Genomic DNA, 22128 nt, shown 5'->3' on the forward strand with positions numbered 1-22128 from the left:
TTCCGGTCCTTATTCCTAATCCCCAGCCCCACCACATACCGACTCTTTTGTCCCCAACACTGACCCCCTTCCAGTGACACTACGTGGTCAGGCAGACAGCACAGGTACTTTGGAAACACTGCTGCATCACTGCCCTCCCCCATCCAGCCAAGGTATCTTCTTTCTCCCCACCTCCCTCAGAAACTCTGCCAGAACCCAGGGCTTTTTTGGTCCTTATTCTCCATCCCTGGTCCATTCCAGTCTTAAGCGGTCCCCAAACCAAATCCATTCTCATGTATATCCCCCTCATCTCTCCGATGACTTCATCCCATTCCTACACACAATCTCACTCTCCAGATCATTCACAAATCATTCTCAACCCTACCTTATCCTCAATTTCACCCCTATTCTAATCCTACCCCCAACCTTTGCCCATGGCCATCCATAGCTTCATCTCATCCTCAACCATGCCATTCTCAACAACATTCTAAATCTAATCTTGTCACCATCCTTACCCCATCTGCCCTCCTTAAAACCATTTCCAACTCATCCTCATCCTTAACCTATCATCATCTCTATCCCCATTCCATCTTCAACTGTATCCCTGCCCTTGTCGATTTGAATTATTTGAATCTTCTACATATCCTCATTGTCATTTTCAAACCCCTCTGCGACCCATTTCATCTCTAACCGCATTTTCATCCTGTCTTTTCCCCAAACTCATTCCAGTGCTTCACATCACCATTCTTATTCTGTTTTCTCTCTCTGACTTATCTGTCTCAATCCTGTCTGTCCCTATTCATAGCCCTATTCTTTTTTAAAATAAAATTTTACTAATAACTTTTGTTGTTACATCATCCATCTTCTCCCTTCTATCTCTCCCCTTCCCCTTCCCAAAGAGGCATTTTTTAAAACAAAGAATTCTATCCTTATCCTCATCACTAACCCCATTCCCTTCTCATTCCCAACACTGCTCATGCCCCACTCATCCCCATTTTCTTGGTGAAAATGTTTTAGAGGTAACTGGATATATACAGACCTGGAAATCAGAAGCCTTGGGGATATGTTAGGAACCAAGACTAAATTAATTGTTGAAGTCATGTAAATGACTGGTCTCTTTGTGGAGAGGAGAAAGAGAGAAAGGAACCCAGAGTTGTGGAGAAAGTGCTTTGTCAACATTTAAGTGCTATAGAAATGTGTTATTATTAGGAAAAGAAGTAGGACAGAGCTGTGAGAAGGCAGCCCAGGTGGGAATGTATCATCATCTTAAGACAATCTATATCTGAATGCCCCCAAACCCACCACTAGATGACTTTAGGAAAGCCCTCTGATTAAACTCACATTTTGCATGGATTTTCTCACCAAGATCAGGGGGGAAAATATATTGTCCCCTGTTTGCTAAGGCAAAGGATATTTGAGTAGAAAGAGAACTTAGTTTTAACTTATCTTTTTTTCTTAATTCTAAGTAGCTTCTGGCTCCACAGATGGACTTGGTTTCCACAAATAGACTCAGGCTAGGGTTACTGGATGAGGAACCCAGAAATTATAGAATGTCAGAGCAAGAAGAAACCTTAGAAATCATCTGGTTCAACTCCTTCATTTTATAGCTGAGGAAACTAAGGGAGAGAAAAAGAAGGGACACAGACTGTTAGTGACAGAGCTGAAGTTCAAAATCAGACATCCTCTGCCCCCACTCTTCTCCTCTTCAGCATGATGCCTCCTGTGCTCTGCAAATGAACTCATTTCTGTTTCTATCCCCCTATTCATTTACATCACCTTCATTTCCAAATATATCTCCCTCTCCCACCCAGGAAACCATCCCTCATAACAAAGAATTTGAAAGAAAAAAAACAATTCAGCAAGAGTAACTGAGGCTGAGAGTATATGCAGGGATCCACACCTATAATCCTCAACCTCTGCAAAGAAAGAAAAGAGATGTTTTTCAGGGATATGGTTTTTGAGTGGTGGAATTAATTACACAGCATTCAGTTTTGGGGTTGGTTTTTTTTTTTTGGTTCTTTCCATTTACATTACTTTAGTCATTGGTTCTGCTGGTTTGGCTTATTTCACTTTGCATAAATTCATGTGCCTTACCAGGCTTCTAACAAAAAAAGATTTGGACCAACTAAGTGGTATACAATGGATATTGCATATATTTGTATTCTCCAGGCTTATTACAGTACATTTAGATTTATGCACCACTTATTTACCTTTTCCTAGTTTATGGGCATCTACTTTTGTTCTTAGTTTTTGCTACAACCAAAAAAAAATGTTACTACAAATAATCTGGGGTATATAAGACCTTTCTGCCTTTGGAAATATAGGCTGAATAGTACAGTCTCTGAATCAAAGACTATGGATATTCTTTTTTTTATTATTTTAGGGGAGTTGTTTTTGTTTTTTTGTTTTGCAAGGCAAAGGGGGTTAAGTGGCTTGCCCAAGGCCACACAGCTAGGTAATTATTAATTGTCTGAGATTGGATTTGAACCCAGGCACTCCTGACTCCAGGCCCGTGCTTTATCCACTGCACCACCTAGCCCCTGACTATGAATATTCTAATCACTTTCTTAGCATAATTGCAAATTGCTTTCCGGAATGGTCTTCCCAATTCATACTCCAAAAGAAGTGAAATAAGATTTCTTTCTAGAGGTAGCTAATTGGTGCAGTGGATAAAGAGCTAGATCTGGAGTCAAGAAGACCTTAGTTTAAATCTACCTAGGATATTTATTAGCTGGGTGACCTTAGTCTGGATCCTTGTCCAGAGATGGAGATGATAACACCTACTTTCCAGGGTGGCTGTGAAAATCAAATGACATTTTGCTTAGCACAGTGTCTGATACATGGTACATACTTAATATTTATTTTCTTTCTTCTTTCTTCACTCCCTCCAACACTAACTATTCCCATTTTTTGTCATCCTTGATAATCAACTAGGTGTTTGGAAAAGCCTCAGAATGGTTTTGATTTCAATTTATTAGTGATTTAGGGCAATTTTTCTAAGGTTGTAATTCTTTTGAGAATTATTTCCTTATATCCTCTGACCAAATATCCTTTAAGGAATGACTTGTGGCCTTATATACTTGCTCTAATTGTATGTATGTATGTATATGTGTGTATATATATATATATGTGTATATATGTACAATCAAGGATATTTGATGAAGAGTTCTTTGTTTTTCCTAAATGATGGCTTCCACTTTTCTCCTAGCTGCATTGATTTTGCTAGTGCAAAAGCTTTTCAATTTCAAATAATTAAAATGTTCTATTTTATCTTTTGTAATCCACTCTGTCCTTCATTTTATTGTTTTTTCCCCCTTGTCATACTGTGAAAGGTATCACATCTGATCTTATTCGAATATGTTTATGGCATCATCCTCAGTATTCAGGTTAGACAACTGTTGCTGTTGAAAAAAAAAATCTCAATAATTTCCCAGTGACTGCTATCACCCTACCCACAATAGAACCTTCCCATCTATCAAAGTAAGCATATTGTTCATATCTGACAGTGTAGACTTACTTAGAACCAAGAGTTTCCCATCTCTTTGCTGAAAAGGAGAAATACTTCACTGTCAGTTCTCTATATTTAAGTTTGGTCATTGAATTGATCAGGACTTTCAATGTTATCTTCCTTCACAGGACTGTGGAATTGGACAAATTGTTTGTTTCTCTCTTTACTTTGTGTCAGTTCAAATAAGTCTCAAATTTTTCTAAATTCTTCATATTCATCAGTTCTTATGCATAAATACCAATTGATGGAGTATTTTTTTGCTTTGCTTTCATTTTTAGCTGTCCCCAAAATGCTGTATATTGGCCCTTTCTCTCTTATCTTTTGAAACATACATACACACACATATGTGTGTATGTCCATCTCTGTTTATATATATATATATATATTTTATATATGTATATATGTATATGTATATGTATATGTATACGTATGTCTATGTGTATCCTGAGTCAAAGGGTATATACAACATAATGACTTTTCTAGTGTAGTTCCAGAATGTTTGGACCATTTTACAGCTCCACCATAGTAGTAATAGACCCTCCTCCTCCTTAAAAAATTTCCCTCCTTGTTCTCTAAAAAGGTTGAGGAAAGTCAAGTCAAATTGTACCTAACATTGATAATTTTCAAGGTGAAATTTCAAGGTTATAACTTGATTTCTCTTATTATTAATGATTTGTCTCAATATTTAATGTGATTATTGGTAGTTGTACTTCTTTTGAAAACTGACCATGAATTTTCTTATACCAGCTATAGAGTGGGGTTCAGGACTTTTCCCACCATACTTTGCAGGTTTCTTCCTGCACCCTTGTACAGCACAGTCTCCCCTAGATGGGAAAAGCATCCACCATGAAAGTATCTGCCTCTTCAGGAAGGAAAACCCAGTTCCCAGACCCTTTGACTACCTTCTCTAGGAGTCTGGTACTGATGGGGAAAGAAAAATAGTATGAAGAATGACCATCCATTTGACTTTTCTTAATCTTTCTCTAGACTAGTGAATGATTTTGTTTTGTTTTTTAGATTTTTCAAGGCAATGGGGTTAAGTGGCTTGCCCAAGGCCACACAGCTAGGTAATTATTAAGTGTCTGATACCAGATTTGAACCCAGGTACTCCTGACTCCAAGGCCAGTGCTCTATCCACTGCACCACCTAGCTGCCCCTAGACCAGTGAATGATTTTAAGGAAGGACTATATGTTCAACTATGTCTATTGCCACAAAGAGGTTTGCTGTGTCCCTCCCAGACCTAGTCCTTCCTAAAGGATCATCATTCCCATCACTAAGCCTCAGTTTCCTCATTTGAAAAAATGTGATTAATAATAGTATCATATGACCATTTTCTATGGTGGTTATGAAGAAAGTACTTTGTAAAATTAGGGTTAGGGAGGAAAATACATTAGAAAAAATGGTGGTTTTTAGAGGGAAACCTGGCTTGGAGTCCTAGCTTTGCTACTCACAAAGCAAAGTGACCTTAAGTAAATCACTTCCTCTCTTGGGCCTCCATTCCCTCCCCTTTAAAATAGAGGAAACATTGATCTGAGGTTCTTTCCAGCCACAACCTCTCCTAATTATCTGTTCTCCCTCCCACAAACATATTTTGTCTCAGTGAAGATTGTGTAGAGGCTGTTGTTTAGCTCCATTTAGTAGAATGCCATCCTTCTTCTTCATTGGCCACCTCTAAGTCTCTGTTTAGAAATTGAGAGTCTCTGGAAAAAAATACTTTCTTGAATCCTCCAGGAATACATTAGCTCTCCCTTGAGAGAGTTCTTCTCTTCAAGGGAAGATTCATCTCCCTGAGTTCAAATCTAGCCTCACACAATGACCTTAGACAAGTCACTTAATCCTATTTGCCTCAATTTCCTCATCTGTAAAATGAGCTGGAGAAGGACATGGCAAACCAATTCAGATTCTTTGTCAAGAACACTCCAAATGAGATCACAAAGAATCAAGACATGACTGAAATGACCATAACAATCACAGTTCTTCTCCCTTTCTGGAAACTTTCTATCTGCAAAGATGTCAAGTACCTTCAATGGGGGTATATAGCTCCACTCCTTTCTGGAAACCTCATTCTGAAGTAAAGTCTTGGCTTACTTAGCCTAGGAAACCTATCTTTGCCCTTCAGAGGTCCTGAGAAACACAAAGGGAGGTGGGGATCAGAGTTCATTTCAATCTTTCACAAATAGACAGTAAGCCCATTTGCATTGTACTAAGTCACAAAGAGATACAAAGTTTAAATAAGATATGATCCCTACTCTCTGGGAGCTCATAGTCAACCTGAGAACAAGATAAATCCACCAATAACTAATGATTCAAGTCAACGACAATCATTTATAAGGCACCTATTATACTCAAGAAACATTTTGAGAGTAACAAAGGAAACATGAAATAGTCTGTTTCAAAAAAGCATGGAGGAGGGGGAGGAGGATACAATATAAATTTTTTAAATGAACATTAAGCTTTTACTATTTATCAGACACTAAACTAGGTGCTAGTATTCAACCATAAAAGGGAGACAGTCCCTGCTCTTGGGGAGTTTCCATTCTAAGGAGTTTTTGTCTAAGGAGTCACAAGAATGATGAATGGAGCCATATGGCAGTGGATTGTTAGACCCTTTGCAGAAGCAATGGTGGTAGGGCTAATTTGATTATGTTTTACAGAACAAGAGGTGCAGTGTAGAGTTGGGGGGTGGGGTGGAGAGCTGGCCAGTTGATATGTGAAGCTTGGTCTGGGACTGACTAGATATAATGGATTAGATGAGTTGGGACCAGCTGAATAAAGTGGATTAGATGACTTGGAAATGAATATAAATAAGTAAGAAAATTTAAGAGGAAGAGAAAACTGACAATCAGGTTAGAGAAGACTCATAGAAGCCTTAGTGGAGGAGATGAGCCAACCCTCAGCTGAGCCTTAAAGGAAAATGAGAATTCCGAGAGGTAGTTATCAGAAAAGAGTAAGTTTCAGGCACAGGAGATGACTTTTCAAAAACATGAAAGCAGGAGGTGAAACCTCATGTTATGGAAATGTAGAGTTTGCCAAGGGCATTAATATAAACTACAGCTGAAAGAGTAAGCTAGAGCTGAATCATGGAGGTCCTTGAATTCCAGGCTGAGGAGTTTTTGTTTTATCCTAAAGGTAATAGGTTGTTTTTGAGCATTTAAGTTTTTTGAGCAGGGAACTGAATTAACCAGTCTGTATTTTGAGAAGACTGGCAGCTGTGTCTTGGGTAAGATAGGAGAGATTGGAAACAGGAAGATAAGTGAAGAAAGTATTGAAATAGTTCAAGTGAGAGGTGACAAAGATCTGAACTAGGGTAATGGATGTGTGAATGGAGAGAAAAGGGCAGCTGCAAGTTACAATTAGACATGACAAGACTTGGCAACTGTCTGCATTGGGAGGAGGGAGAGGAAGAATGGTTCCAAGGTTGGGAGCCTGGGGAGGGAGACCAAGAGGAGGAGTATACCCTTTGCAGAAATGTGAAAATATGGAGAAGAAGCAAGTCTCGCATGGAATGAATGGATGCAGGAAGAGAAGATAAGCTCCATTTTGGACATGTATTTTAGATTACGGTGATACAACCAGGGGAGAGACACCCAAAAAGAAGTTGGTATTGCTAGACTGGAGCACAGGAGAGTTTAGAACTGGACATGTAAACCTGAGCGACATCTCTATAGAAATGATATTTGAACTCATTGGCTGTTGTCCTTCATTCTTGAAGAGGACCAAAATGATATCACTGTGTTAGAATCAAATTACAGTGTGTCTGAGCGTGACTGATCAGACCAAAATGAGTTTAGAATTCTCTGCCACAGTTTGGGCACAAATAATCTTTGTGAATATTTGGAGTGGATTTTCTAAATTTCTGCATCTTTTCTTTTGAGCTACTTCAATTCTTCTTTCCTCTTTTGACTCATAGAAACAGATGAGATTACCAAGGGAAAGTGGGTACAGTGTGTAAACCCCTTAGGCTGAGGCTCTAAGGCTCTGGACTTTTTCTATCCCTCAACCAAATCCCAGTAGATGTTACCCACAAGATGTCCCTGCACCCCTCCCCCCCACCCCAGCCAGCCTCAAACTCAAGCTGCTAGTTTATCTCAAAGGGAGTGATGACATCAAAAAAGTTAAAGAATTTCAGCAACCAGTTTTAATAAATGCTCTTGAGGATAAAAAGAGAAGAGGATTAAAAATCCTTATGGACTGGACTAATGTGAAGTTAGAGTAGCTAGATGACATAATGGATAGAGCACCAAGCCTGGAGTCAGGAAGACTCATTTTCCTGAGTTCAAATCTGGCCTCAGACATTCACTAACTGTGTGACCCTGAGCAAGTCACTTACCTTGTTTACCTCAGTTTCCTCACCTGTAAAATGAGGAAATGGCAAATCACTATAGTACCTTTGCCAAAAAAATTCCAAATGGGGCCATAAAGAGTCAGATGTGACTGAAATGACCAAGCAAGATGAAACTACCATAATTCCTCTTTCTTTCTAATGAGGCAAAATGTGAAACTATTGGAATATACAAATCCAAACCCCCAAAGAGACTGCAAAACAGGTTTTGGATTTTGAGAATGAAACAAGATGGTCTTCCATCTCCCATCTCAAGATCTTTACATAGTCTGTCATCTATGTTCAGAATGTTCTTCTCTCCTCACCTTTTCCTTATAGATGTGGCTCAGTAATTGACTTCTTTTTTTTTTTGCAAGGCAAATGGGGTTAAGTGGCTTCCCCAAGGTCACACAGCTAGGTAATTATTAAGTGTCTGAGACCAGATTTGAACCCAGGTACTCCTGACTCCAAGGCCAGTGCTTTATCCACTTCACCACCTAGCTGCCCCCAGTAATTGACTTCTACATGAAACCTTTCCTGATCTAGAACTCCCAGCTGCTTGTGCCCTTCCTACATAAAATAATAATAATAATATGATAAAATAATAAAAAATAATAATATCTAATATATATATATATATATATATATACTCTGTGCAAGGCATTGTTATTCCTATTTAACATCTGAGGAAACTGAGGCAAACTATGGTTAAGTGATTTATTTAGGATCACACAGCTAGGAAGTATCTGAGGATGGATTTGAACTTAAGATTTCCTGACTCCAAGTCTAGGGCTCCCTCTGCTGTGCCACCTAGCTGCCCTAATATACTTATGTATAATTTATTCTGTATGTATGCAGATCCACATACATATAGGTGTGTGTATATATATATATATATATATATATATATATATATATGTATATTATACACACACACTGTGTATTCGCATCATCCTTCCTAATAGGATGTAAGTTCTTTGAGAGCAGGGACTGTTTTAATTTGTTTCTGTATCCCCAATACTTAGCACTATCACATAACAGACAATTAGAAATTGCTCATTGAATTGAATTACATAAAGTGAAAAGAGAAGGGGGCTCAGGACAGAGCACCAGGGGACGTGCACTTGGGGGACCAGATATGGATATTGGTCCAGTAAGACAGACTGAGAAGCTGTGGTAAGACTGGTAGAAGGAGAACAAGGAAAGAACATTGTCCCTGAACTTGAGCAAAGAACTAGTACCAAGAAACAGGGTTGGTCAACATCTAAGAACTGTTGAGGAAGAAAAAGACTAGGAAAAAACCCTTGGATTTCTCAGTTAAAAAAAATTGCTGGTAACCTTAGAGAGCTCTGTGTCAGTCAAGTGATAAGCTGGGCAACCTGATTGCAAGGGACTGAGAAGTAAGTGGTTGGTGTGGAAGTAGAAGCACCAAGTATAGACTAAAATATAAAATAGTACATGATAGTGTGGTTGGAAAAATGCAAGGTGCTAATCAAGGAGGAACCAGTCAGGAAACATTTTTTAAAAACATAAAACAAGTTTTTAAAAGTGAATATAGTATGCTTTGATTTGCATTCAGATTCCACAATTTGTTTGGTTTTTTCCCCTCTAAATGTATAGATGGTATTTTCCATCATAAGTGTTTTAGAATTGTCTTTGATCACTGAACTGCTGAGAGGAGCTGAGTTCACCATAGTTGATTATCTCACAAGGTTGTTATTAATGTATACAATATTCTTTCTCCTGGTTTTACTCACTTCACTCAGCTTCAATTCATACAAGTCTTTCTAGACTTTTCTAAAGTCCACCCCCTCATGATTTCTTGCAGAACAATAGTACTCCATCACATTTATATTTGTTTAGCCATTCCCCAATTGTTGAACATCCCCTCATTCTCCAGTTCTTTGCCACTACACAAAGAGCTACTATAAATATTTTTGTACATGTGGGTCTTTTCCCCTCTTATATGATCTCCTTGGGATATAGACTTAGTAATGGTATTGTTGGTTCAAAGGATATGCATAGTTTTGTTACCCTTTGAGTATAGTTCCAAAAAGCTCACCAAAATGGTTGGGATCACTTCACAACTTTCCTAACAATGGGCTAGAGTCCCAGTTTCAGGAAACATTTATTAAGTATTTATTGCATACTAGTCACTGTACTAAGTTCTGGGATAGTTACAATGACAGACAAAGGACAGTCTCTGCCCTCAATGAGCTCCCACTCTATTGAGAGAGATGGTATGCAAACAAATACTTACCAGAAAACTGTATATAAGACAAAATGCAGTTATTTGTTCTTACTTCTCAAAGAGGACCAATGATATCAGGAAGATAACATCTTGTTTTGCAAGTGAATTGTATTTAAGTGAGGCATGGCTGTTCAGTCATCAACTTCACTCTCTCCTTCAAAGAATTGAGTTCAGTGACAAGATAAGAGTCAAAGAAACTGGTGATGGCTCTGAATGTAGTGGGACTTTTTTAAACCAATGTCTTTCCCGGGTTTGTCTGACTGAGGCAATGCCCATTCAGAATTTAAAGAATAGGTAAAAATAGATACAAAACCTGGCCTAGTTTGCCTTCCTGGTCAGATCAGAAATAATCAACAAAGGAAAGGCATTAGAATTAAGAGGAATGGGGAAGAAAACTTCCTAGAGAAGGTAAGATATTAGTGGAGACTTGAAGGAAGCAGGAAAGCCAGGAGGGAGAGAATTTCAGGCACAGGGGATAGCTAGTGCCCAGAGTCATGAGGTGAAGTGTCTCATGGTCAAAGAGCAAGGAAGCCAAACATCACAGAGCCTGGGAAGACATATAAGGAAGAAAAAGACTGGAAAGGGAGGAGGTAGAGCAGGTTATAAAAGTCTTTGAATTCCAAATGGGATTTTCTATATGATCATAGAAGTGATAGGGATCCCCTGGATTGAGCAGGGAGGACGACATGGTCAGATCTGCACTTTAAGATCTCTTTGACACTGAGTAGAAACTGGACTAGAGTAGGTATATTTGAGAGATGTTAGGAAAGTAAAATCTACAAACCTTATGTGGGGCAATAGGAAGTGAGGAGTCAATGATGACACTTGGATTGTGAGCCTGGGAAGATGTTGCTACTCTCAAAAAAAAGAAAAAAGAAAAGAAAAGAAAAGAAAAGAAAAGAAAAGAAAAGAAAAGAAAAGAAAAGAAAAGAAAAAAAAAAAGAAAAGAAAAGAAAAAAGAAAAGAAAAGAAAAGAAAAGAAAAAAGAAAAGAAAAGAAAAGAAAAGAAAAGAAAAGAAAAGAAAAGAAAAGAAAAGAAAAAAGAAAGTGCAGGGTGGAAGAGGGAAGGGGAAGGGGAAGAGGAAGGAGGACAGATCAGTCCAGAAAAAGAGAATTTCAGAAGAAAAGAGGGCTTAAGGTAAAAGAATGAGTCCAGTTTTGGATACGTTAAAGTTAAGATATCTACAGGTCATTGGGCATCCTGGTGGCACACTGGATAGAATACTGGGTCAAAAGGAAAGAACTATGTGAGTTCAAATCCTCACTAGCTATGTGACCCTGGACAAGTCATTTAACTCTGTTTGCCTCAGTTTCCTCATCTGTAAAATGAGTTGGAAAAGGAAATGATAAATTAGTATCTTTGCCAAGCAAACCCCAAATGGGGTCACAGAGTCAGATACAACTGAAGACTGAACAACAATAGATCATCAAGCTTTCTAATAGGCTGTTGGAGCTGCAAGTCTGAAGATCAGCAGAGAAATGAAAGCTGGAGAAATGTTTCCAAGGGGAATCAGAAGGGGCTTCTTGGAAGAAGGTGCCACTTGAGCTAGGATTTAATAGATGGGCATAAACCAAACTGGTGAATATAAGTGGAATGAGAATATTCTGGGTATTTAAAGGCACAGAGAAGCCTCACCCAGTACAGAAGTCTAGTCTGGAATCTGAGGAAGTTCAAAACCTACCTAAGGACACATGACACTTCTCCCTAGGTCTTGGAATTTCCTCCTAAAATGAGGGGATTGGAGTGCTAGGTTTCTGAAATCACTCTCAGCTCTAGATTTAGGATCCTGTGAAAGTGCAGGGTGGAAAAAAAAAGAAAAAAGAAAATACAGGGTAGAAGAGGGGAAGGGGAGAGAGAGGAGGACAGACCATTCCAGAAACCTGAAGACAGAGGAAATAGGAGTTTACTTTGTGGAGGAATAAAGCCCTGAGGTAAAGAAGCAGCCTATATTTTTCTATCCTACTTCTCCAGGTTTTGTTCAGTATGTGATTATAAAATAGTATTATCATTACTATCAAATAATATTAGTATTATTAAATAATAATGTTTTCTATTTCTTTGCCACTTTCTTCACAACAGTTTTATGAGTTGAATAGACTATATATTACTTTTGCCTGTCCTCATTTTAGAGATGAGGAAAGGGAGGCTTAGAGAGAGAAAGCCACTTGTCCATAGACACACAGCCCAGAGCTCTAATGAAAACATAGGTCTTCTGATCTGAGTCTTCTCTCAAGTCCTCTCAACAGGAGACTAGACAAGTTCTAACCACACAGGTCAGGGTTACATTGGGAGCTTGAATGCTAAAGGATCTCCCTCCCCACCCTATCTCATCCCCAATTGTTTAGTCAGATGAAACCAGCAGCACAGAGGGGAAGAAGGTAAGACACCAGAGGCTCTGACAGAAGGAGGAGGACACCCCCTTGTGGTCTCTTCAGTAGTGGCATCGGGTGGTCCTCATGTTGGTTCAGTCCTGCTGACTCTTCATGACCCCATTTAGGGCTTTCTTGGCAAACACACTGGAGTGGTTTCTCATTTTCTTCTTCAGTTCATTGGATAGATGAGGAAACTAAGGCAAACAGGGTTACATGACTTGCCCAGGGTTACACAGCTAGTAAGTGTCTAAGGCTAGATTTGAACTCAGGTCTTCCTAACTCTAGGCCCAGCACTATCCACTTCACTCCCTAACTGTGCTCAGCTAGTCCAGGGGCTGATAAAAAAAACCCAACAATCCCTAACAGGAATTCACTACCAAAGCCCATCTTTCCAGCCCACTTCTGCCTCTTTGGCTATCTCCATCCTGCAACTTCAACCCAGGGGGAAGCTCCATGGGGAACAAATGGTCAGGAGCCGGGTGGAGACAGTTCAATCTCATCCTCATTTCTTGTTCAGGTACTTTTAAGGCAACAGGAAGAGCTAGGGTTTCATATTGCATAGCTGATTTTTTAAGGGCTCCATCTACACAAATGGGCCTTGCTTCCCTCATCTATTAAATTGGCCACAGGACAGGCAGCCTGATATAATGTAAAACACTGGATTTGGACTTAGGGGACCTGAGTCTGCTGTTCTGTGACTTTGGATAATTCATTGAGTTTCTCTGAAACTGTTTTCCTCATGTATAAAGTGAAAGGGTTTGACCCAGAGTCACTTCCAGCTCTGCCTTTCTAATCTATCAACAATCTAGACTCATCATTCCTCTGCTCAAAAATATTTAATGGCTCCCTTACTAACTACTTACCAAATAGTGTTTCCAGAAGTCCTTTCAGGATATGACATCCGGTTTTATTTTCCACTGCCCTCTGGCACATGGCCTTATACTCTAGCCTAGAGGTGTCAAACATATGGCTCAAGAGCTGCTTACCACCTACACTCTGGAGAGCATGCCTAAAACCAGATTGAAATGTAACTGGGAAATATTTAGCAAAATAAATAAAAATATACTAAAAGTGAGATAATATTACATTTGAAAACTAAAATCAATATGCAGCCCACAGGGATGATCCTTATGTATGGCTTAATTGCCCCCATTTCTATTTGAGTCTAACATCAAAGCTGTAGCCAGATCTTTGTCCCCAGAACAAGCCTTGTATTTTCCCACTTGCAAAGCTCACTACTCCCTAATCTTGAAATTTCTTCCCTTCTCCATTTTGCCTTCCCTTAAAACTCATCCTCCAGTGCCACCTCCTCTCTAAGCCTTTCCTCATCCCCCTCATTCCAAATCTTCCCCCTCAGAACTGTCATGGCTTCACAGTGATCATTTCTCTAATGAATTCATCATGAGATAATGAGTGTTAGAATTGTCTGCACTTGTACCAGTCTCTATGTTCCAAGAGGACAGGGACTTTGTGTTTTATCTACACTCATTCTTTTTATCTCCCTTAGCACCTACTATGGACAAAAAAATGAATGTTGATTATCTTATTGAATTGTCTTCTGTTCTATTCCCAGAGTCCAGAGGGTTGTCACTAGGTTTATAACATCCCTCTGCTAATAATTCTCTGTTAAAGACTTTGGGCAAGTCATCCTAACTGGAACTCCATCATATGAGTAAGTTATCTTTAAGATCATGTCTGAGTCTAAATAAAATTTGATGTTTCATTCCTAAGGTATGATGGAAAGAGTATTGGGTTTAGGGTTAGAAATCTTGAGTTTAAGTTTTGACTTTTGCTATGTGATCCTGGGCAAGTCACTCAGAAATTTGGTTTCCTCAGTGGTAAAATAGGGATAATGACATTTCTGTAATGTACCCTATAGGACTATTGTGAACCATATGAATTAATTCACTCAATGGGCATCTATTCATTGTGTAGGACCCTGAACTAAATGTTGCAGAAAAAGGGATGAATAATTTTTAAAAAATCCTTAACCTTAGGGAGTCTGGGGTGGGGGGGCAAGGCAAGTGGATAAATAATTGAAATCTGAGCTGTAGGGTGGGGCCACTGGGATACAGTCCAAGAGTTCCAAAATTTAGAGGTTGCTAACCATACAAAATCTTTCAGTAGCTAAACACAAAAAGGTACAGGGATGAGGTAGCAAGAGTAACTAGTTAAAATAATTTCATATATGGTGTGTTGTGATGAACTTTTCTTTAACTTGGTCCTTTCCATCTCAAGAGTTCTGTCCCCCAGGTCTCTTCCTCAATTCCTTTTTTAAAAAATCCTGGGTGGCTAGGTGGCGAAGTGGATAAAGCACTGGCCCTGGAGTCAGGAGTACCTGGGTTCAAATCCGGTCTCAGACACTTAATAATTACCTAGCTGTGTGGCCTTGGGCAAGCCACTTAACCCCATTTGCCTTGCAAAAAAAAAAAATAACCTAAAAGAACATCTTGAATTTGTTTTTTGTCTTTAATAGGTTTTTGCTAGGCAATGGGGTTAAGTGGCTTGCTCAAGGCCACACAGCTAGGTAATTATTAAGTGTCTGAGGCCGTATTTGAATTTAGGTACTCCTGACTACAGGGCCGATGCTCTATCCACTAAGCCACCTAGCTGCTGCCTAGCCACCCCCTGAATTTGTTTTAAAAGTTGCTCTAGGCAACTCCAGGTTGGTCTTTTGTGCTACTCTTTCCAAGGTGTAGTCTGTGGTGTTTATCCTCTTATTTCTAGTTGTAGTTCTGACTGGGATCCAAAACAGACTGCCTAAGGGAGAGAATTATTGAGGACAATTCATTAAAGAGGTAACATTTGACCTCCATCCCTTTTTTTGCAAAGGTAGCAGGCTCTGGGTGTAGAATATTACTCATTTGACAGATGAGGAAACTGAGACAAACAGGGTTAAGTGACTTTCCCAGGGTCATCTAGTGAGTAAGTGTCTGAGGCCAGATTTGAACTTGCAAGGAGTCTTCCTGACTCCAAGTTCTATATTCTATCCATTGTACCATTTGGGTGCCCTTCACCTTCCTAAATGAGGCACAAAACAAGGAAATATGTGACTGATGAAGGTCATGCCATTATCATGGAGGATTTCTAATTCAGGGTATATAAATGGAAGAAAAATTTTCTATAGATTGTGAGGTCCTCCAGATACTCTTGTTCTCAGACAGTATTGTAACAATTACTTCAAGTTCTAAAAGATTGCAAGCTCTCTTTAAGGAGACCTAGAATAATTCACAAGAGATTGGATTAATAATACATACAGGAAAAATCAAATGGATGAAAAATACATTCGGATTCTGACATGCAGATGAGGGACCATCCTACTGAGCTGATATATCAGTACATAAATCTAGTATAGTAAAACAGATGAACAATAAGCTGGTATTAGAGCTGAATAAGGGAGGAAAAAGAAGGCTGGATTCCCTTTGGGAAATTATCCAGTACTTTTAATCCCAGTGTTTTTAAACTTTTCCCCCAAATGCAAAAACTCAACTTTTCAGCACAGATGTTTTCTTCTAGTGTTTCAATCTGGTTTCAAAGATTGGAATACCATAATTGCTTGGAAATGTAAGTTGTGAGCAACCCAAAATGTAATGGAGAGAGTAATGGTAGGCATGAGTAGGTTGTGCTATATTTCCAATGATGTCTTGTGCAGAAGTGGTGAAAGCAGAAATGTTTATTAGAAAAGGAAGTGGGTCCAGTCATGATGCAATAAAATAATTACAGTAATATCAGTCAGCATATATTGTACTTAACATTTACAAGAGCTCTCCCATTTGATCCTCACAAACAAACCTAAGAGGTAAGTGCTAATAATAACAATAACTAACATTTAATAGCATCTACTCCATGTGGAACCCTTTACAATAATTAACTCATTTGATCCTCACACCCAGGTAGATATTATTAATCTCTATTCCCATTTGGGGGCAGCTAAATGGTTCAGGAGTTAGATTACTGGGTCCAAAATCAGGAAGGTTCATCTTCCTGAGTTCAAATTCACACTAGCTGTGTGACCTGGTTAAATCACTTAACCCTGTTTTACCTCAGTTTCCTCAACTATTAAATGAGCTAGAGAAAGAAATGGCAAATCACTACTGTATCTTTGTCAAAAAATCCCCATGGATAGTAGGGTTCTTAGAATCAAGAAGAGTTGGACATGACTGAATACACACAACAAAACTTATTGAGTCAACAGTTTATATTTTTTAGTTTTTCATTTTTATTTTCAATTCCAAATTCCTCCAAATTCCCCATTCATTGAGAAGTCAAAAACAGATGATACCCATTATATATGTGAAGTTATGCTAAACATTTCTATGAGTCAACAGTATAACATAAGTTTCCTCAAAAAAGTTTAGGTTACATTGTTAATAGAGGCCCAATGTCCAAATTTATCTATGACATAGGCCTACTGTTCTCTGTCTTCGTTAGACTACACATAGTAATATTATGTTCAATTCAGAGCACAGCATTTTAGACAGGATGTTGACAAACTGGAGTTATATCCAGAGAAAGGGAAAAAGGAAGATAAAGAGACTAGGTTCAAATTTCAGAGGTTTTTAATAGTAATTTACCCATCTGATTCACTTTATCCTTTTTACAGTCATTTTTTTCAGTCATATCCACCTCTTTGTGATCCCATTTGGGGATTTCTTGTCAAAGATACTGGAGTGGTTTCCATTTTCTTCTCCAGCTAATTTTTTTTCTTTTTGGTTTTTGCAAAGCAATGGGGTTAAGTGACTTGCCCAAGGTCACACAGCTAGGTAAAGTATCATGTATCTGAGGTCAGATTTGAACTCAGGTCCTCCTGACTCCAGGGTTGGTGCCCTATCCACTGTGCCATCTAGCTGCCCCCTCTCTAGCTAATTTTACAGATGAGGAAATTGAGGCAAACAGAATTAAGTGACCGGCCCAGGGTCACAGCTATTAAATGTCTGAGGTCAAATTTGAACTCAGGAAGATGAGTCTTCCTAACTCCAAGCCCAAAACTCTATCCATTGTGTCACGCAGCTGCCCTATTCAGTTGAAAAACAAATCTTTTGAAGTTAACTCATACATCTATTAGTTGATTTTCCATCCAGTCAAGGAACAGTAAAACATTCACCCAGGATAGAAATGCAACAGATTCTGTTTTCTCCATGAAGGGAGACGACCTTTGGGCTGGACAGATAGAACAAATATAGATAAACCAGAGTTGATTCTCAAGATCATTGAGGATATAGTAATAGGATACTCAGAGGCCCTTGGTGGGTTTATTCACCCAGAGCAGAGGGTGGTAGTGGAAGTTTGAAAAAGCTGATTAAATTCTCAGGATGAACATTTACCTCTCAGAAATGTACAGATGCTCCAAATCAGGGATTAGGTAATTGCTTGGTGGATTTTCTAGATGTAAGAAAATGATGGAGAAGATGTTAATAATTTAGCTTAAATTTTAAAATATTATGTATACAATTTTCTAAGAGTCCATTGTTAAAAATTTACCAGCATGTTCCTGATTACTCCTTGGGTACTGAAAGTGATGTAATTGCTGGACCACTTTCATCGATCTTTGAAAGACTGTGAAGGACAGAAAAAGAACCAGAGGATTAGACAAAAGCAAAATCTCAACCAAGGCTGACAACCTGGGCTTTGCTCCAAAATGGGGCTCTGTTAAAGGCCTGGAAATGTTATCTGAGCCTGGGAAATGTAAAGGCCTCCATCATTAGGTACTTAACCTTCTCTAAGGAAGAAGGTGGGGATGGAGCCTAGTGATAAGGAAGAATTTATAGAATGGAGGAGCTATTGATGGGATCAGAAGCAGGTTCTGTGTAATGGGGAGGGGGAGAAAGGATGCGAGATTGATGAGAGGGAGCCCTGGCCTGCCCTAGTTGTGCAGAGAGGGGACTCTCATACAACAAGCTATGGCCCCAAAGTACCTCCTTACAAGCACATTTTCCAGGGGAGTGGGAAGGTGGGTAAGCATCAAGCTGAGAAGGATCCTCCCTATTCCCAAACAAGACAGGGGAAGAGAGATCACACTTCAATCTCCAGTGGAGAGCCATGCCTTTCTGGAGGTACCAGCTGCCTCATCATTTTTCTCTCAAAGTTTCAGCCTTTTTATTTTTAATTACTTTTTTAAAATTTCATACTTTTAAAAAATGTTCCTGCACACAGAGGTAGGGGTGCACCTAAAGAGTCTAAGGGACTCCTTGTCTTGTTCAGATGCTTCTCCTGGATCACAAGAATAGGAGCTATTGTTCTGGAGGGGTTAAAGCTCCAAAGAGAAGCCACATGTCAACAGCCTGGTGAAATAGTACCAGACTTTAAGTCAGTAGGCTTAGAGGTTCCTCTTTTAGAAGTCTGTAAAATTGAGTGTGGACAATTCTAGTGAAAATAAAGCAGTCAGCATTTACAAAGAATTATAAAGTGGTTCATCATCGCATTCAATCCTCACAACAACTCAGGGAGATGGGTACTGTTGTCTACCCCATTTGACAGATGAAGAAATGGAAATGGTAAGAGAATAAGTGACTTGTCCAAAGTCTCACAGCTAGGGCAGCTGGTGGACACCACCAAGACTGAAGTCAGGAAAACCTGAGTTCAAATATGTCTTCAGATATTTACTAGCTAATTGTGTGATACTGGGCAAGTCATTATTCTCTCCCATCCTCAGTTTCTTCATCTGTAACACAAGAATAACAATAGCCCCTGAGCTGTGAAAATCAAATGAGATCACCATTGTAACACACAATACCTGACTCCAAGTAGGTGCTATAAATGCTAGTAATAATTATGGTTGTCATTGTCAATCAATCTATCTGGCTTACTTTGCCCCCCCACTTAGAAAACTCTTTTGAAGTTAACTCAGTTCTGTATAATATATATTAGCAGCTAAGAAGTGCAATGAATCCACAAATAACCCCAAAGTCATGAAGACTCCTGAGCTCCTCTGGCATCAAGTACTTACTAACTGTATGGCCTTAGGCAAGTCACTTCACCCTGTTTGCCTCAGTTTCCTCATCTGTAAAATGAACTGGAGAAGAAAATGACAAACCACTCCAGTGTCTTAGCCAATAAGACCCTAGATAAGGGCTCAGAGAATCGGACACAAATGAAATGATTGAATATTGTCATATAGATAGATAGATAGATAGAGATTAGATAGATAGAGATAGAGATAGAGATAGAGATAGAGATAGATAGTTATATTTAGTGTCTTACCATTTGAATATCCCCAGTCAAAGAACAGTAAAACATTTAATCAGGGCAGAAATGCAGTAGATTTTGTTTTCTCTATGAAAGGAAGTGACCTTTGAACCTGAAAGTAACTAGTAAAGAAAGGTATTTAGCTACTATTATTTTTAATATTAAGGAAGGATTTAAATTCCGAATGTTCCTAACTTGAATTCAACCATGCCACCCATTGTGCCACCTAGTGGTCTCAGTCATAGTTGGTGAGACTGAGATTTGGGCTCCTGGTGCTGCATCAGCTCAAGGAACCTTTGGTATATCTGTAAAATAGATGCCTCTTTGCCCACTGAGCTGTGGGATAGCTCTAAGTCTCTTCTGTCACGGGCCAATGTCCTGGGATCTTTGCCCTTCTAAGGTGATATCTGTCACCATGACCACATAACTAAAAGCTGCTTCCCACAAGTGAGGCTGTGGTACCTACTCCACAGTAATTGTAATTCTGAGGAAGGGCAAAAGCCATCCTGGTTTAAAAAAAGAAAAAGGGAAGAAAATAGAGTTGGCAAACTAGAAATCCCTGAATTTGACTGATTCCAGCAAAATTATAGAATTCAACTTCTTGACTTTTTAAATATTTTTCATATAGGACATTCTTGGGGAATTCTTTATGTTTGCTCTCTGACTTGTAGTTCACTGAGGCCCTGATAAGTTAAATGACAGCAGATAGATAATATTTCATTTTTTTCCCAATTACATGTAAAAGCAATTTTTAACATTAATTTTTTAACATTAATTTTTAAATAAAATTTTGAATTCCAAATTTCCTCCCTTCCTCCCTATGGTGGTAAGCAATTTGACAAAGGTTATATGTGTGAAATCAAGTAAAACATATTTAATATTAGTCATATATAAGAAAAACAAAGCAAAAAGAAAAATTATGAAGAAAATAAAATGAGAATAGTATTCTTCAATCTGTAATCAGACTCCATCAGTTCTCTGAATGTGGATCGCATGCATCATGAGTCTTTTGGAATAAATGACAGTGGATAGAGTGCTAGGTCTGGAGTCAGGAAGACCTGAGTTCAAATGCTGTCTCAGATACTTACTAGCTGTGTTATCTTGAGTGAGTCACTTAGCTTCAGTTTCCTCTTTTGTAAAATGAGGGTAAAAACAGCACCTCTGTCTCTGGGTTGTTAGGAGGATGAACTGAGATAGCAATATTAAAGTATGTGGCACAATTTTCAATCTATTCCATTATGTTAACTATCAATTATCTCATAACAATCCTGGGAGGTAGGTACTGTTATTCTCATCTGCATCTTGAAGAAGGGGATACTGAGGCTGAGAGAGATTGCATCTTGCCCAGAGTCACTCAACTAAGCAAATGTCTGAGGCAGAATTTGAAATCAGACTTTTTCTGGCTCTGAGTCCAAGGAAAAGCATATCTGCACTATGTTAAGTAAGGGCTTTACCATTTTTAAATTATGCACTGGGTCACTTCATTGCCTTATAAGAGTAGTTTGATCTTGCATCTCACAACAACTAGGACTCTAGTCTTCCTTCAGATCTTTCAGTTCCAATAGGGAAGTCTCAGACAGACAAAGTCTCCAGCTGCCTGAATAAATTACTGAAGAAGTCTGACTTGACCTCAATGGGGGACTGAGTCTGTGTAGAGCAAATCACACACCACACATTAGGGATTACCAATAGCCAGCATTCTCACAGCCACAGTGTCTCCTGGTACAGTGGAAAGAACCTTGAATCTGGAGTCCATAGACCTGAGTTAAAATCCTGGCTCCTCATTATTCATATGATCTTGGGCAAATCATTTCATGTTACCCTGAGTGTTCCTCACGAGCAAAATGAGGACTATGTAATGACCATGAAGTTCTCTTCCAGCTCAAAATGTGAAATCCACCTCTGCCTTCAGCCCAATCTTCATATTTGGAAGTCTCTTCTTCCATCTCCAACTCTGTGATCTCTTATTCCAAAAAAACCTTCAGAATATGTTCACAACCATGACCCTTTTCCTACTAAGGGTCAAAATGTTTCTCCCTTCTCACCTTTCTCCCAGGTCTCCACCTTTGATTCAGTCTTCCTTAGACTGAAAGGCCTACATAATAAGTGAAAGGGATTCAATGAGATCGATTTGGTCCAGCAAGCAGAACATGCATGTGTGTATGTATATATGCATGTATATGTGTGTAACTGTGTCTTTAAGTATGCATGGCACAAATATAGAAATGTATCATAGTGCATGTTTTAGCATGGAAATGTATATATGTGTTATATTTTGTGTTTGTGTGTACAAATGTGAGTATATGTATTATATGTATTGTGTGTGCTTAAGTATTATATTGTGCTTATGTATAAATGAGTACACATGTGTGTTTGTGCAAATGTGTTTATTAAATGTGTGTTTATGCATCTGCATAAGTATATTATGTGGGTAAATGTATGTGTATGCAAATGTGTGCATATATGCATGTTATGTGTGTTTATGATTCTTACAGGTGTTATAGTATGCA

The 22128-nt window shown here is 38.8% G+C and overlaps 1 long non-coding RNA gene across 1 annotated transcript; it reads right to left on the reverse strand.

The window, feature by feature from the left end:
• Window positions 1–1195: 1195 nt before the first annotated feature.
• LOC141517872 (uncharacterized) lies at window positions 1196–17985 on the reverse strand. The gene is made up of 3 exons (XR_012477020.1): window positions 17915–17985; window positions 17758–17815; window positions 1196–1595 (listed from the first exon to the last, which is right to left on the reverse strand). It is a non-coding gene; the product is annotated as an uncharacterized LOC141517872 (long non-coding RNA).
• Window positions 17986–22128: the final 4143 nt, after the last annotated feature.

This window comes from Macrotis lagotis, chromosome 1 (genome assembly GCF_037893015.1).
Source record: "Macrotis lagotis isolate mMagLag1 chromosome 1, bilby.v1.9.chrom.fasta, whole genome shotgun sequence".
Taxonomy (NCBI): Eukaryota; Metazoa; Chordata; class Mammalia; order Peramelemorphia; family Peramelidae; genus Macrotis; species Macrotis lagotis.